The following is a 14,985-nucleotide window of genomic DNA, read 5'->3' as shown; positions in this document are numbered from 1 at the left end:
GATACCACATCTTAAGGTCCATATCGATATGTATTACTTTAGAATGAAATCAATCTTTTTGTCTCAGGGGTTGTAGAATTTCAGACCATACATACATTTTGGCACGGTGGTTTCAACATCACTGTCAAAATCTGAAGTTCGGTATCAACATTTTTTTTCTTATTTTTGGACATGTTTTCCAAGAAGGGCCTCGTTAGCGCAGTAGGTAGCGCGTCAGTCTCATAATCTGAAGGTCGTGAGTTCGATCCTCACACGGGGCAGCAAAGCTTTTAAAAAGACAGTGTTGGCTGAAGATGGAAGTGAAAATGAATTCACTGTCGTTTTGGACTTTCACACAATACATACTTTTGTCAAGGTGGATACCACATCTTAAGGTTCATATCGATATGTATTACTTTAGAATGAAATCAATCTTTTTGTCTCAGGGGTTGTAGAATTTCAGACCATACATACATTTTGGCACGGTGGTTTCAACATCACTGTCAAAATCTGAAGTTCGGTATCGATATTTTTTTCTTATTTTTGGACATTTTTCCAAGAAGGGCCTAGTTAGCGCAGTAGGTCGCGCGTCAGTCTCATAATCTGAAGGTCGTGATCTCGATCCTCACACGAGGCAGCAAAGCATTTACAAAGACAGTGTTGGCTGAAGATGAAGTGAAAATTAATTCACTGTCCTTTTTGGACTTTCACACAATACATACTTTTGTCAAGGTGGATACCACATCTTAAGGTCCATATCGATATGTATTACTTTAGAATGAAATCAATCTTTTTGTCTCAGGGGTTGTAGAATTTCAGACCATACATACATTTTGGCACGGTGGTTTCAACATCACTGTCAAAATCTGAAGTTCGGTATCGATATTTTTTTCTTATTTTTGGACATTTTTCCAAGAAGGGCCTCGTTAGCGCAGTAGGTAGCGCGTCAGTCTCATAATCTGAAGGTCGTGTGAGTTCGATCCTCACACGGGGCAGCAAAGCTTTTAAAAAGACAGTGTTGGCTGAAGATGGAAGTGAAAATGAATTCACTGTCGTTTTGGACTTTCACACAATACATACTTTTGTCAAGGTGGATACCACATCTTAAGGTTCATATCGATATGTATTACTTTAGAATGAAATCAATCTTTTTGTCTCAGGGGTTGTAGAATTTCAGACCATACATACATTTTGGCACGGTGGTTTCAACATCACTGTCAAAATCTGAAGTTCGGTATCGATATTTTTTTTCTTATTTTTGGACATTTTTCCAAGAAGGGCCTTGTTAGCGCAGTAGGTAGCGTCAGTCTCATAATCTGAAGGTCGTGATCTTCGATCCTCACACGAGGCAGCAAAGCATTTACAAAGACAGTGTTGGCTGAAGATGAAAAAATGAATTCACTGTATTTTGGACTTTCACACAATACATACTTTTGTCAAGGTGGATACCACATCTTAAGGTCCATATCGATATGTATTACTTTAGAATGAAATCAATCTTTTTGTCTCAGGGGTTGTAGAATTTCAGACCATACATACATTTTGGCACGGTGGTTTCAACATCACTGTCAAAATCTGAAGTTCGGTATCGATATTTTTTTCTTATTTTTGGACATTTTTCCAAGAATGGCCTCGTTAGCGCAGTAGGTCGCGCGTCAGTCTCATAATCTGAAGGTCGTGATTCGATCCTCACACGAGGCAGCAAAGCATTTACAAAGACAGTGTTGGCTGAAGATGAAGTGAAAATTAATTCACTGTCCTTTTGGACTTTCACACAATACATACTTTTGTCAAGGTGGATACCACATCTTAAGGTCCATATCGATATGTATTACTTTAGAATGAAATCAATCTTTTTGTCTCAGGGGTTGTAGAATTTCAGACCATACATACATTTTGGCACGGTGGTTTCAACATCACTGTCAAAATCTGAAGTTCGGTATCAACATTTTTTTCTTATTTTTGGACATTTTACCAAGAAGGGCCTCGTTAGCGCAGTAGGTAGCGCGTCAGTCTCATAATCTGAAGGTCGTGAGTTCGATCCTCACACGGGGCAGCAAAGCTTTTAAAAGACAGTGTTGGCTGAAGATGGAAGTGAAAATGAATTCACTGTCGTTTTGGACTTTCACACAATACATACTTTTGTCAAGGTGGATACCACATCTTAAGGTTCATATCGATATGTATTACTTTAGAATGAAATCAATCTTTTTGTCTCAGGGGTTGTAGAATTTCAGACCATACATACATTTTGGCACGGTGGTTTCAACATCACTGTCAAAATCTGAAGTTCGGTATCGATATTTTTTTCTTATTTTTGGACATTTTTCCAAGAAGGGCCTCGTTAGCGCAGTAGGTCGCTCGTCAGTCTCATAATCTGAAGGTCGTGATCTCGATCCTCACACGAGGCAGCAAAGCATTTACAAAGACAGTGTTGGCTGAAGATGAAGTGAAAATTAATTCACTGTCCTTTTGGACTTTCACACAATACATACTTTTGTCAAGGTGGATACCACATCTTAAGGTCCATATCGATATGTATTACTTTAGAATGAAATCAATCTTTTTGTCTCAGGGGTTGTAGAATTTCAGACCATACATACATTTTGGCACGGTGGTTTCAACATCACTGTCAAAATCTGAAGTTCGGTATCAACATTTTTTTCTTATTTTTGGACATTTTACCAAGAAGGGCCTCGTTAGCGCAGTAGGTAGCGCGTCAGTCTCATAATCTGAAGGTCGTGAGTTCGATCCTCACACGGGGCAGCAAAGCTTTTAAAAGACAGTGTTGGCTGAAGATGGAAGTGAAAATGAATTCACTGTCGTTTTGGACTTTCACACAATACATACTTTTGTCAAGGTGGATACCACATCTTAAGGTTCATATCGATATGTATTACTTTAGAATGAAATCAATCTTTTTGTCTCAGGGGTTGTAGAATTTCAGACCATACATACATTTTGGCACGGTGGTTTCAACATCACTGTCAAAATCTGAAGTTCGGTATCGATATTTTTTTCTTATTTTTGGACATTTTTCCAAGAAGGGCCTCGTTAGCGCAGTAGGTCGCGCGTCAGTCTCATAATCTGAAGGTCGTGATCTCGATCCTCACACGAGGCAGCAAAGCATTTACAAAGACAGTGTTGGCTGAAGATGAAGTGAAAATTAATTCACTGTCCTTTTGGACTTTCACACAATACATACTTTTGTCAAGGTGGATACCACATCTTAAGGTCCATATCGATATGTATTACTTTAGAATGAAATCAATCTTTTTGTCTCAGGGGTTGTAGAATTTCAGACCATACATACATTTTGGCACGGTGGTTTCAACATCACTGTCAAAATCTGAAGTTCGGTATCGATATTTTTTTTCTTATTTTTGGACATTTTTCCAAGAAGGGCCTCGTTAGCGCAGTAGGTAGCGCGTCAGTCTCATAATCTGAAGGTCGTGAGTTCGATCCTCACACGGGGCAGCAAAGCTTTTAAAAAGACAGTGTTGGCTGAAGATGGAAGTGAAAATGAATTCACTGTCGTTTTGGACTTTCACACAATACATACTTTTGTCAAGGTGGATACCACATCTTAAGGTTCATATCGATATGTATTACTTTAGAATGAAATCAATCTTTTTGTCTCAGGGGTTGTAGAATTTCAGACCATACATACATTTTGGCACGGTGGTTTCAACATCACTGTCAAAATCTGAAGTTCGGTATCGATATTTTTTTCTTATTTTTGGACATTTTTCCAAGAAGGGCCTCGTTAGCGCAGTAGGTAGCGCGTCAGTCTCATAATCTGAAGGTCGTGAGTTCGATCCTCACACGAGGCAGCAAAGCATTTACAAAGACAGTGTTGGCTGAAGATGGAAGTGAAAATTAATTCACTGTCGTTTTGGACTTTCACACAATACATACTTTTGTCAAGGTGGATACCACATCTTAAGGTCCATATCGATATGTATTACTTTAGAATGAAATCAATCTTTTTGTCTCAGGGGTTGTAGAATTTCAGACCATACATACATTTTGGCACGGTGGTTTCAACATCACTGTCAAAATCTGAAGTTCGGTATCAACATTTTTTTTCTTATTTTTGGACATTTTTCCAAGAAGGGCCTCGTTAGCGCAGTAGGTAGCGCGTCAGTCTCATAATCTGAAGGTCGTGAGTTCGATCCTCACACGGGGCAGCAAAGCATTTAAAAGACAGTGTTGGCTGAAGATGGAAGTGAAAATGAATTCACTGTCGTTTTGGACTTTCACACAATACATACTTTTGTCAAGGTGGATACCACATCTTAAGGTTCATATCGATATGTATTACTTTAGAATGAAATCAATCTTTTTGTCTCAGGGGTTGTAGAATTTCAGACCATACATACATTTTGGCACGGTGGTTTCAACATCACTGTCAAAATCTGAAGTTCGGTATCGATATTTTTTTCTTATTTTTGGACATTTTTCCAAGAAGGGCCTCGTTAGCGCAGTAGGTCGCGCGTCAGTCTCATAATCTGAAGGTCGTGATCTCGATCCTCACACGAGGCAGCAAAGCATTTACAAAGACAGTGTTGGCTGAAGATGAAGTGAAAATTAATTCACTGTCCTTTTGGACTTTCACACAATACATACTTTTGTCAAGGTGGATACCACATCTTAAGGTCCATATCGATATGTATTACTTTAGAATGAAATCAATCTTTTTGTCTCAGGGGTTGTAGAATTTCAGACCATACATACATTTTGGCACGGTGGTTTCAACATCACTGTCAAAATCTGAAGTTCGGTATCAACATTTTTTTTCTTATTTTTGGACATTTTTCCAAGAAGGGCCTCGTTAGCGCAGTAGGTAGCGCGTCAGTCTCATAATCTGAAGGTCGTGAGTTCGATCCTCACACGGGGCAGCAAAGCTTTTAAAAAGACAGTGTTGGCTGAAGATGGAAGTGAAAATGAATTCACTGTCGTTTTGGACTTTCACACAATACATACTTTTGTCAAGGTGGATACCACATCTTAAGGTTCATATCGATATGTATTACTTTAGAATGAAATCAATCTTTTTGTCTCAGGGGTTGTAGAATTTCAGACCATACATACATTTTGGCACGGTGGTTTCAACATCACTGTCAAAATCTGAAGTTCGGTATCGATATTTTTTTCTTATTTTTGGACATTTTTCCAAGAAGGGCCTCGTTAGCGCAGTAGGTCGCGCGTCAGTCTCATAATCTGAAGGTCGTGATCTCGATCCTCACACGAGGCAGCAAAGCATTTACAAAGACAGTGTTGGCTGAAGATGAAGTGAAAATTAATTCACTGTCCTTTTGGACTTTCACACAATACATACTTTTGTCAAGGTGGATACCACATCTTAAGGTCCATATCGATATGTATTACTTTAGAATGAAATCAATCTTTTTGTCTCAGGGGTTGTAGAATTTCAGACCATACATACATTTTGGCACGGTGGTTTCAACATCACTGTCAAAATCTGAAGTTCGGTATCAACATTTTTTTTCTTATTTTTGGACATTTTTCCAAGAAGGGCCTCGTTAGCGCAGTAGGTAGCGCGTCAGTCTCATAATCTGAAGGTCGTGAGTTCGATCCTCACACGGGCAGCAAAGCTTTTAAAAAGACAGTGTTGGCTGAAGATGGAAGTGAAAATGAATTCACTGTCGTTTTGGACTTTCACACAATACATACTTTTGTCAAGGTGGATACCACATCTTAAGGTTCATATCGATATGTATTACTTTAGAATGAAATCAATCTTTTTGTCTCAGGGGTTGTAGAATTTCAGACCATACATACATTTTGGCACGGTGGTTTCAACATCACTGTCAAAATCTGAAGTTCGGTATCGATATTTTTTTCTTATTTTTGGACATTTTTCCAAGAAGGGCCTCGTTAGCGCAGTAGGTCGCGCGTCAGTCTCATAATCTGAAGGTCGTGATCTCGATCCTCACACGAGGCAGCAAAGCATTTACAAAGACAGTGTTGGCTGAAGATGAAGTGAAAATTAATTCACTGTCTATTTTGGACTTTCACACAATACATACTTTTGTCAAGGTGGATACCACATCTTAAGGTCCATATCGATATGTATTACTTTAGAATGAAATCAATCTTTTTGTCTCAGGGGTTGTAGAATTTCAGACCATACATACATTTTGGCACGGTGGTTTCAACATCACTGTCAAAATCTGAAGTTCGGTATCGATATTTTTTTTCTTATTTTTGGACATTTTTCCAAGAAGGGCCTCGTTAGCGCAGTAGGTAGCGCGTCAGTCTCATAATCTGAAGGTCGTGAGTTCGATCCTCACACGGGGCAGCAAAGCTTTTAAAAAGACAGTGTTGGCTGAAGATGGAAGTGAAAATGAATTCACTGTCGTTTTGGACTTTCACACAATACATACTTTTGTCAAGGTGGATACCACATCTTAAGGTTCATATCGATATGTATTACTTTAGAATGAAATCAATCTTTTTGTCTCAGGGGTTGTAGAATTTCAGACCATACATACATTTTGGCACGGTGGTTTCAACATCACTGTCAAAATCTGAAGTTCGGTATCGATATTTTTTTCTTATTTTTGGACATTTTTCCAAGAAGGGCCTCGTTAGCGCAGTAGGTCGCGCGTCAGTCTCATAATCTGAAGGTCGTGATTTCGATCCTCACACGAGGCAGCAAAGCATTTACAAAGACAGTGTTGGCTGAAGATGGAAGTGAAAATGAATTCACTGCTATTTTGGACTTTCACACAATACATACTTTCGTCAAGGTGGATACCATATCTTAAGGTCCATATCGATATGTATTACTTTAGAATGAAATCAATCTTTTTGTCTCAGGGGTTGTAGAATTTCAGACCATACATACATTTTGGCACGGTGGTTTCAACATCACTGTCAAAATCTGAAGTTCGGTATCGATATTTTTTTTTTCTTATTTTTGGACATTTTTCCAAGAATGGCCTTGTTAGCGCAGTAGGTCGCTTCAGTCTCATAATCTGAAGGTCGTGATCTCGATCCTCACACGAGGCAGCAAAGCATTTACAAAGACAGTGTTGGCTGAAGATGAAGTGAAAATTAATTCACTGTCCTTTTGGACTTTCACACAATACATACTTTTGTCAAGGTGGATACCACATCTTAAGGTCCATATCGATATGTATTACTTTAGAATGAAATCAATCTTTTTGTCTCAGGGGTTGTAGAATTTCAGACCATACATACATTTTGGCACGGTGGTTTCAACATCACTGTCAAAATCTGAAGTTCGGTATCGATATTTTTTTTCTTATTTTTGGACATTTTTCCAAGAAGGGCCTCGTTAGCGCAGTAGGTAGCGCGCGTCAGTCTCATAATCTGAAGGTCGTGATCTCGATCCTCACACGAGGCAGCAAAGCATTTACAAAGACAGTGTTGGCTGAAGATGAAGTGAAAATTAATTCACTGTCCTTTTGGACTTTCACACAATACATACTTTTGTCAAGGTGGATACCACATCTTAAGGTCCATATCGATATGTATTACTTTAGAATGAAATCAATCTTTTTGTCTCAGGGGTTGTAGAATTTCAGACCATACATACATTTTGGCACGGTGGTTTCAACATCACTGTCAAAATCTGAAGTTCGGTATCAACATTTTTTTTCTAATTTTTGGACATCTTACCAAGAAGGGCCTCGTTAGCGCAGTAGGTAGCGCGTCAGTCTCATAATCTGAAGGTCGTGAGTTCGATCCTCACACGGGGCAGCAAAGCTTTTAAAAAGACAGTGTTGGCTGAAGATGGAAGTGAAAATGAATTCACTGTCGTTTTGGACTTTCACACAATACATACTTTTGTCAAGGTGGATACCACATCTTAAGGTTCATATCGATATGTATTACTTTAGAATGAAATCAATCTTTTTGTCTCAGGGGTTGTAGAATTTCAGACCATACATACATTTTGGCACGGTGGTTTCAACATCACTGTCAAAATCTGAAGTTCGGTATCGATATTTTTTTTCTTATTTTTGGACATTTTTCCAAGAAGGGCCTCGTTAGCGCAGTAGGTCGCGCGTCAGTCTCATAATCTGAAGGTCGTGATCTCGATCCTCACACGAGGCAGCAAAGCATTTACAAAGACAGTGTTGGCTGAAGATGAAGTGAAAATGAATTCACTGTTAATTTTGGACTTTCACACAATACATACTTTTGTCAAGGTGGATACCACATCTTAAGGTCCATATCGATATGTATTACTTTAGAATGAAATCAATCTTTTTGTCTCAGGGGTTGTAGAATTTCAGACCATACATACATTTTGGCACGGTGGTTTCAACATCACTGTCAAAATCTGAAGTTCGGTATCGATATTTTTTTTCTTATTTTTGGACATTTTTCCAAGAAGGGCCTCGTTAGCGCAGTAGGTAGCGCGTCAGTCTCATAATCTGAAGGTCGTGATCTCGATCCTCACACGGGGCAGCAAAGCTTTTAAAAAGACAGTGTTGGCTGAAGATGGAAGTGAAAATGAATTCACTGTCGTTTTGGACTTTCACACAATACATACTTTTGTCAAGGTGGATACCACATCTTAAGGTTCATATCGATATGTATTACTTTAGAATGAAATCAATCTTTTTGTCTCAGGGGTTGTAGAATTTCAGACCATACATACATTTTGGCACGGTGGTTTCAACATCACTGTCAAAATCTGAAGTTCGGTATCGATATTTTTTTCTTATTTTTGGACATTTTTCCAAGAAGGGCCTCGTTAGCGCAGTAGGTAGCGCGTCAGTCTCATAATCTGAAGGTCGTGAGTTCGATCCTCACACGAGGCAGCAAAGCATTTACAAAGACAGTGTTGGCTGAAGATGAAGTGAAAATGAATTCACTGTCGTTTTGGACTTTCACACAATACATACTTTTGTCAAGGTGGATACCACATCTTAAGGTTCATATCGATATGTATTACTTTATAATGAAATCAATCTTTTTGTCTCAGGGGTTGTAGAATTTCAGACCATACATACATTTTGGCACGGTGGTTTAAACATCACTGTCAAAATCTGAAGTTTGGTATCAACTTTTTTTTCTTATTTTTGGACATTTTTCCAAGAAGGCCCTCGTTAGAGCAGTAGGTAGCTCGTCAGTCTCATAATCTGAAGGTCGTGAGTTCGATCCTCACACGGGGCAGCAAAGCTTTTAAAAAGACAGTGTTGGCTGAAGATGGAAGTGAAAATGAATTCACTGTCGTTTTGGACTTTCACACAATACATACTTTCGTCAAGGTGGATACCACATCTTAAGGTCCATATCGATATGTATTACTTTAGAATGAAATCAATCTGTTTGTCTCAGGGGTTGTAGAATTTCAGACCATACATACATTTTGGCACGGTGGTTTCAACATCACTGTCAAAATCTGAAGTTCGGTATCGATATTTTTTTTCTTATTTTTGGACATTTTTCCAAGAAGGGCCTCGTTAGCGCAGTAGGTAGCGCGTCAGTCTCATAATCTGAAGGTCGTGATTCGATCCTCACACGGGGCAGCAAAGCTTTTAAAAAGACAGTGTTGGCTGAAGATGGAAGTGAAAATGAATTCACTGTCGTTTTGGACTTTCACACAATACATACTTTTGTCAAGGTGGATACCACATCTTAAGGTTCATATCGATATGTATTACTTTAGAATGAAATCAATCTTTTTGTCTCAGGGGTTGTAGAATTTCAGACCATACATACATTTTGGCACGGTGGTTTCAACATCACTGTCAAAATCTGAAGTTCGGTATCGATATTTTTTTTCTTATTTTTGGACATTTTTCCAAGAAGGGCCTCGTTAGCGCAGTAGGTCGCGTCAGTCTCATAATCTGAAGGTCGTGATCTCGATCCTCACACGAGGCAGCAAAGCATTTACAAAGACAGTGTTGGCTGAAGATGAAGTGAAAATTAATTCACTGTCTATTTTGGACTTTCACACAATACATACTTTTGTCAAGGTGGATACCACATCTTAAGGTCCATATCGATATGTATTACTTTAGAATGAAATCAATCTTTTTGTCTCAGGGGTTGTAGAATTTCAGACCATACATACATTTTGGCACGGTGGTTTCAACATCACTGTCAAAATCTGAAGTTCGGTATCGATATTTTTTTCTTATTTTTGGACATTTTTCCAAGAAGGGCCTCGTTAGCGCAGTAGGTCGCGCGTCAGTCTCATAATCTGAAGGTCGTGATCTCGATCCTCACACGGGGCAGCAAAGCATTTAAAAAGACAGTGTTGGCTGAAGATGGAAGTGAAAATGAATTCACTGTCGTTTTGGACTTTCACACAATACATACTTTTGTCAAGGTGGATACCACATCTTAAGGTTCATATCGATATGTATTACTTTAGAATGAAATCAATCTTTTTGTCTCAGGGGTTGTAGAATTTCAGACCATACATACATTTTGGCACGGTGGTTTCAACATCACTGTCAAAATCTGAAGTTCGGTATCGATATTTTTTTCTTATTTTTGGACATTTTTCCAAGAAGGGCCTCGTTAGCGCAGTAGGTAGCGCGTCAGTCTCATAATCTGAAGGTCGTGAGTTCGATCCTCACACGAGGCAGCAAAGCATTTACAAAGACAGTGTTGGCTGAAGATGGAAGTGAAAATTAATTCACTGTCGTTTTGGACTTTCACACAATACATACTTTTGTCAAGGTGGATACCACATCTTAAGGTCCATATCGATATGTATTACTTTAGAATGAAATCAATCTTTTTGTCTCAGGGGTTGTAGAATTTCAGACCATACATACATTTTGGCACGGTGGTTTCAACATCACTGTCAAAATCTGAAGTTCGGTATCAACATTTTTTTTCTTATTTTTGGACATTTTTCCAAGAAGGGCCTCGTTAGCGCAGTAGGTAGCGCGTCAGTCTCATAATCTGAAGGTCGTGAGTTCGATCCTCACACGGGGCAGCAAAGCTTTTAAAAAGACAGTGTTGGCTGAAGATGGAAGTGAAAATGAATTCACTGTCGTTTTGGACTTTCACACAATACATACTTTTGTCAAGGTGGATACCACATCTTAAGGTTCATATCGATATGTATTACTTTAGAATGAAATCAATCTTTTTGTCTCAGGGGTTGTAGAATTTCAGACCATACATACATTTTGGCACGGTGGTTTCAACATCACTGTCAAAATCTGAAGTTCGGTATCGATATTTTTTTTCTTATTTTTGGACATTTTTCCAAGAAGGGCCTCGTTAGCGCAGTAGGTAGCGCGTCAGTCTCATAATCTGAAGGTCGTGAGTTCGATCCTCACACGGGGCAGCAAAGCTTTTAAAAAGACAGTGTTGGCTGAAGATGGAAGTGAAAATGAATTCACTGTCGTTTTGGACTTTCACACAATACATACTTTTGTCAAGGTGGATACCACATCTTAAGGTTCATATCGATATGTATTACTTTAGAATGAAATCAATCTTTTTGTCTCAGGGGTTGTAGAATTTCAGACCATACATACATTTTGGCACGGTGGTTTCAACATCACTGTCAAAATCTGAAGTTCGGTATCGATATTTTTTTCTTATTTTTGGACATTTTTCCAAGAAGGGCCTCGTTAGCGCAGTAGGTCGCGCGTCAGTCTCATAATCTGAAGGTCGTGATCTCGATCCTCACACGAGGCAGCAAAGCATTTACAAAGACAGTGTTGGCTGAAGATGAAGTGAAAATTAATTCACTGTCGTTTTGGACTTTCACACAATACATACTTTTGTCAAGGTGGATACCACATCTTAAGGTCCATATCGATATGTATTACTTTAGAATGAAATCAATCTTTTTGTCTCAGGGGTTGTAGAATTTCAGACCATACATACATTTTGGCACGGTGGTTTCAACATCACTGTCAAAATCTGAAGTTCGGTATCGATATTTTTTTTCTTATTTTTGGACATTTTTCCAAGAAGGGCCTCGTTAGCGCAGTAGGTAGCGCGTCAGTCTCATAATCTGAAGGTCGTGAGTTCGATCCTCACACGGGGCAGCAAAGCTTTTAAAAAGACAGTGTTGGCTGAAGATGGAAGTGAAAATGAATTCACTGTCGTTTTGGACTTTCACACAATACATACTTTTGTCAAGGTGGATACCACATCTTAAGGTCCATATCGATATGTATTACTTTACTTTAGAATGAAATCAATCTTTTTGTCTCAGGGGTTGTAGAATTTCAGACCATACATACATTTTGGCACGGTGGTTTCAACATCACTGTCAAAATCTGAATTTCGGTATCGATATTTTTTTTCTTATTTTTGGACATTTTTCAAAGAAGGGCCTCGTTAGCGCAGTAGGTAGCGCGTCAGTCTCATAATCTGAAGGTCGTGAGTTCGATCCTCACACGGGGCAGCAAAGCATTTAAAAAGACAGTGTTGGCTGAAGATGGAAGTGAAAATGAATTCACTGTCGTTTTGGACTTTCACACAATACATACTTTTGTCAAGGTGGATACCACATCTTAAGGTTCATATCGATATGTATTACTTTAGAATGAAATCAATCTTTTTGTCTCAGGGGTTGTAGAATTTCAGACCATACATACATTTTGGCACGGTGGTTTCAACATCACTGTCAAAATCTGAAGTTCGGTATCGATATTTTTTTCTTATTTTTGGACATTTTTCCAAGAAGGGCCTCGTTAGCGCAGTAGGTAGCGCGTCAGTCTCATAATCTGAAGGTCGTGAGTTCGATCCTCACACGAGGCAGCAAAGCATTTACAAAGACAGTGTTGGCTGAAGATGGAAGTGAAAATTAATTCACTGTCGTTTTGGACTTTCACACAATACATACTTTTGTCAAGGTGGATACCACATCTTAAGGTCCATATCGATATGTATTACTTTAGAATGAAATCAATCTTTTTGTCTCAGGGGTTGTAGAATTTCAGACCATACATACATTTTGGCACGGTGGTTTCAACATCACTGTCAAAATCTGAAGTTCGGTATCAACATTTTTTTTCTAATTTTTGGACATGTTACCAAGAAGGGCCTCGTTAGCGCAGTAGGTAGCGCGTCAGTCTCATAATCTGAAGGTCGTGAGTTCGATCCTCACACGGGGCAGCAAAGCTTTTAAAAAGACAGTGTTGGCTGAAGATGGAAGTGAAAATGAATTCACTGTCGTTTTGGACTTTCACACAATACATACTTTTGTCAAGGTGGATACCACATCTTAAGGTTCATATCGATATGTATTACTTTAGAATGAAATCAATCTTTTTGTCTCAGGGGTTGTAGAATTTCAGACCATACATACATTTTGGCACGGTGGTTTCAACATCACTGTCAAAATCTGAAGTTCGGTATCGATATTTTTTTTCTTATTTTTGGACATTTTTCCAAGAAGGGCCTCGTTAGCGCAGTAGGTAGCGCGTCAGTCTCATAATCTGAAGGTCGTGATTTCGATCCTCACACGAGGCAGCAAAGCATTTAAAAAGACAGTGTTGGCTGAAGATGGAAGTGAAAATGAATTCACTGTCGTTTTGGACTTTCACACAATACATACTTTTGTCAAGGTGGATACCACATCTTAAGGTTCATATCGATATGTATTACTTTATAATGAAATCAATCTTTTTGTCTCAGGGGTTGTAGAATTTCAGACCATACATACATTTTGGCACGGTGGTTTCAACATCACTGTCAAAATCTGAAGTTCGGTATCGATATTTTTTTTCTTATTTTTGGACATTTTTCTGAGAAGGGCCTCGTTAGCGCAGTAGGTAGCGCGTCAGTCTCATAATCTGAAGTTCGTGATCTCGATCCTCACAAGAGGCAGCAAAGCATTTACAAAGACAGTGTTGGCTGAAGATGAAGTGAAAATTAATTCACTGTCCTTTTGGACTTTCACACAATACATACTTTTGTCAAGGTGGATACCACATCTTAAGGTCCATATCGATATGTATTACTTTAGAATGAAATCAATCTTTTTGTCTCAGGGGTTGTAGAATTTCAGACCATACATACATTTTGGCACGGTGGTTTCAACATCACTGTCAAAATCTGAAGTTCGGTATCGATATTTTTTTTCTTATTTTTGGACATTTTTACAAGAAGGGCCTCGTTAGCGCAGTAGGTCGCGCGTCAGTCTCATAATCTGAAGGTCGTGATTCGATCCTCACACGGGCAGCAAAGCTTTTAAAAAGACAGTGTTGGCTGAAGATGGAAGTGAAAATGAATTCACTGTCGTTTTGGACTTTCACACAATACATACTTTTGTCAAGGTGGATACCACATCTTAAGGTTCATATCGATATGTATTACTTTAGAATGAAATCAATCTTTTTGTCTCAGGGGTTGTAGAATTTCAGACCATACATACATTTTGGCACGGTGGTTTCAACATCACTGTCAAAATCTGAAGTTCGGTATCGATATTTTTTTTCTTATTTTTGGACATTTTTCCAAGAAGGGCCTCGTTAGCGCAGTAGGTCGCGTCAGTCTCATAATCTGAAGGTCGTGATCTCGATCCTCACACGGGGCAGCAAAGCATTTAAAAGACAGTGTTGGCTGAAGATGGAAGTGAAAATGAATTCACTGTCGTTTTGGACTTTCACACAATACATACTTTTGTCAAGGTGGATACCACATCTTAAGGTTCATATCGATATGTATTACTTTAGAATGAAATCAATCTTTTTGTCTCAGGGGTTGTAGAATTTCAGACCATACATACATTTTGGCACGGTGGTTTCAACATCACTGTCAAAATCTGAAGTTCGGTATCGATATTTTTTTCTTATTTTTGGACATTTTTCCAAGAAGGGCCTCGTTAGCGCAGTAGGTAGCGCGTCAGTCTCATAATCTGAAGGTCGTGAGTTCGATCCTCACACGAGGCAGCAAAGCATTTACAAAGACAGTGTTGGCTGAAGATGGAAGTGAAAATTAATTCACTGTCGTTTTGGACTTTCACACAATACATACTTTTGTCAAGGTGGATACCACATCTTAAGGTCCATATCGATA

General features: G+C 38.8%; 18 non-coding genes across 18 annotated transcripts; all 18 read left to right on the top strand.

Moving 5' to 3' along the window:
* The first annotated feature begins 187 nt into the window (after positions 1-187).
* trnam-cau (transfer RNA methionine (anticodon CAU)) lies at positions 188-260 on the top strand. The gene has a single exon. It is a non-coding gene; the product is annotated as a tRNA-Met (tRNA).
* A 1,702-nt stretch (positions 261-1,962) lies between these two features.
* On the top strand, positions 1,963-2,035 carry trnam-cau (transfer RNA methionine (anticodon CAU)). The gene has a single exon. It is a non-coding gene; the product is annotated as a tRNA-Met (tRNA).
* Positions 2,036-2,672: 637 nt separating this feature from the next.
* Positions 2,673-2,745, top strand: trnam-cau (transfer RNA methionine (anticodon CAU)). The gene has a single exon. It is a non-coding gene; the product is annotated as a tRNA-Met (tRNA).
* A 638-nt stretch (positions 2,746-3,383) lies between these two features.
* Positions 3,384-3,456, top strand: trnam-cau (transfer RNA methionine (anticodon CAU)). The gene has a single exon. It is a non-coding gene; the product is annotated as a tRNA-Met (tRNA).
* A 283-nt stretch (positions 3,457-3,739) lies between these two features.
* trnam-cau (transfer RNA methionine (anticodon CAU)) lies at positions 3,740-3,812 on the top strand. Its single transcript has one exon. It is a non-coding gene; the product is annotated as a tRNA-Met (tRNA).
* Positions 3,813-4,096: 284 nt separating this feature from the next.
* Positions 4,097-4,169, top strand: trnam-cau (transfer RNA methionine (anticodon CAU)). Its single transcript has one exon. It is a non-coding gene; the product is annotated as a tRNA-Met (tRNA).
* A 638-nt stretch (positions 4,170-4,807) lies between these two features.
* trnam-cau (transfer RNA methionine (anticodon CAU)) lies at positions 4,808-4,880 on the top strand. The gene has a single exon. It is a non-coding gene; the product is annotated as a tRNA-Met (tRNA).
* A 1,351-nt stretch (positions 4,881-6,231) lies between these two features.
* trnam-cau (transfer RNA methionine (anticodon CAU)) lies at positions 6,232-6,304 on the top strand. The gene has a single exon. It is a non-coding gene; the product is annotated as a tRNA-Met (tRNA).
* Positions 6,305-7,658: 1,354 nt separating this feature from the next.
* trnam-cau (transfer RNA methionine (anticodon CAU)) lies at positions 7,659-7,731 on the top strand. The gene has a single exon. It is a non-coding gene; the product is annotated as a tRNA-Met (tRNA).
* A 997-nt stretch (positions 7,732-8,728) lies between these two features.
* On the top strand, positions 8,729-8,801 carry trnam-cau (transfer RNA methionine (anticodon CAU)). The gene has a single exon. It is a non-coding gene; the product is annotated as a tRNA-Met (tRNA).
* A 1,705-nt stretch (positions 8,802-10,506) lies between these two features.
* On the top strand, positions 10,507-10,579 carry trnam-cau (transfer RNA methionine (anticodon CAU)). Its single transcript has one exon. It is a non-coding gene; the product is annotated as a tRNA-Met (tRNA).
* A 284-nt stretch (positions 10,580-10,863) lies between these two features.
* trnam-cau (transfer RNA methionine (anticodon CAU)) lies at positions 10,864-10,936 on the top strand. The gene has a single exon. It is a non-coding gene; the product is annotated as a tRNA-Met (tRNA).
* Positions 10,937-11,220: 284 nt separating this feature from the next.
* On the top strand, positions 11,221-11,293 carry trnam-cau (transfer RNA methionine (anticodon CAU)). Its single transcript has one exon. It is a non-coding gene; the product is annotated as a tRNA-Met (tRNA).
* A 639-nt stretch (positions 11,294-11,932) lies between these two features.
* trnam-cau (transfer RNA methionine (anticodon CAU)) lies at positions 11,933-12,005 on the top strand. The gene has a single exon. It is a non-coding gene; the product is annotated as a tRNA-Met (tRNA).
* A 289-nt stretch (positions 12,006-12,294) lies between these two features.
* Positions 12,295-12,367, top strand: trnam-cau (transfer RNA methionine (anticodon CAU)). Its single transcript has one exon. It is a non-coding gene; the product is annotated as a tRNA-Met (tRNA).
* Positions 12,368-12,650: 283 nt separating this feature from the next.
* Positions 12,651-12,723, top strand: trnam-cau (transfer RNA methionine (anticodon CAU)). Its single transcript has one exon. It is a non-coding gene; the product is annotated as a tRNA-Met (tRNA).
* Positions 12,724-13,007: 284 nt separating this feature from the next.
* Positions 13,008-13,080, top strand: trnam-cau (transfer RNA methionine (anticodon CAU)). Its single transcript has one exon. It is a non-coding gene; the product is annotated as a tRNA-Met (tRNA).
* A 1,705-nt stretch (positions 13,081-14,785) lies between these two features.
* Positions 14,786-14,858, top strand: trnam-cau (transfer RNA methionine (anticodon CAU)). The gene has a single exon. It is a non-coding gene; the product is annotated as a tRNA-Met (tRNA).
* Positions 14,859-14,985: the final 127 nt, after the last annotated feature.

Source organism: Oncorhynchus masou, chromosome 5 (assembly GCF_036934945.1).
Source record: "Oncorhynchus masou masou isolate Uvic2021 chromosome 5, UVic_Omas_1.1, whole genome shotgun sequence".
NCBI lineage: Eukaryota > Metazoa > Chordata > Actinopteri > Salmoniformes > Salmonidae > Oncorhynchus > Oncorhynchus masou.
The sequence above is the reverse complement of the archived record's forward strand: the minus strand, read 5'-3'. Positions and strand labels throughout refer to the sequence as shown.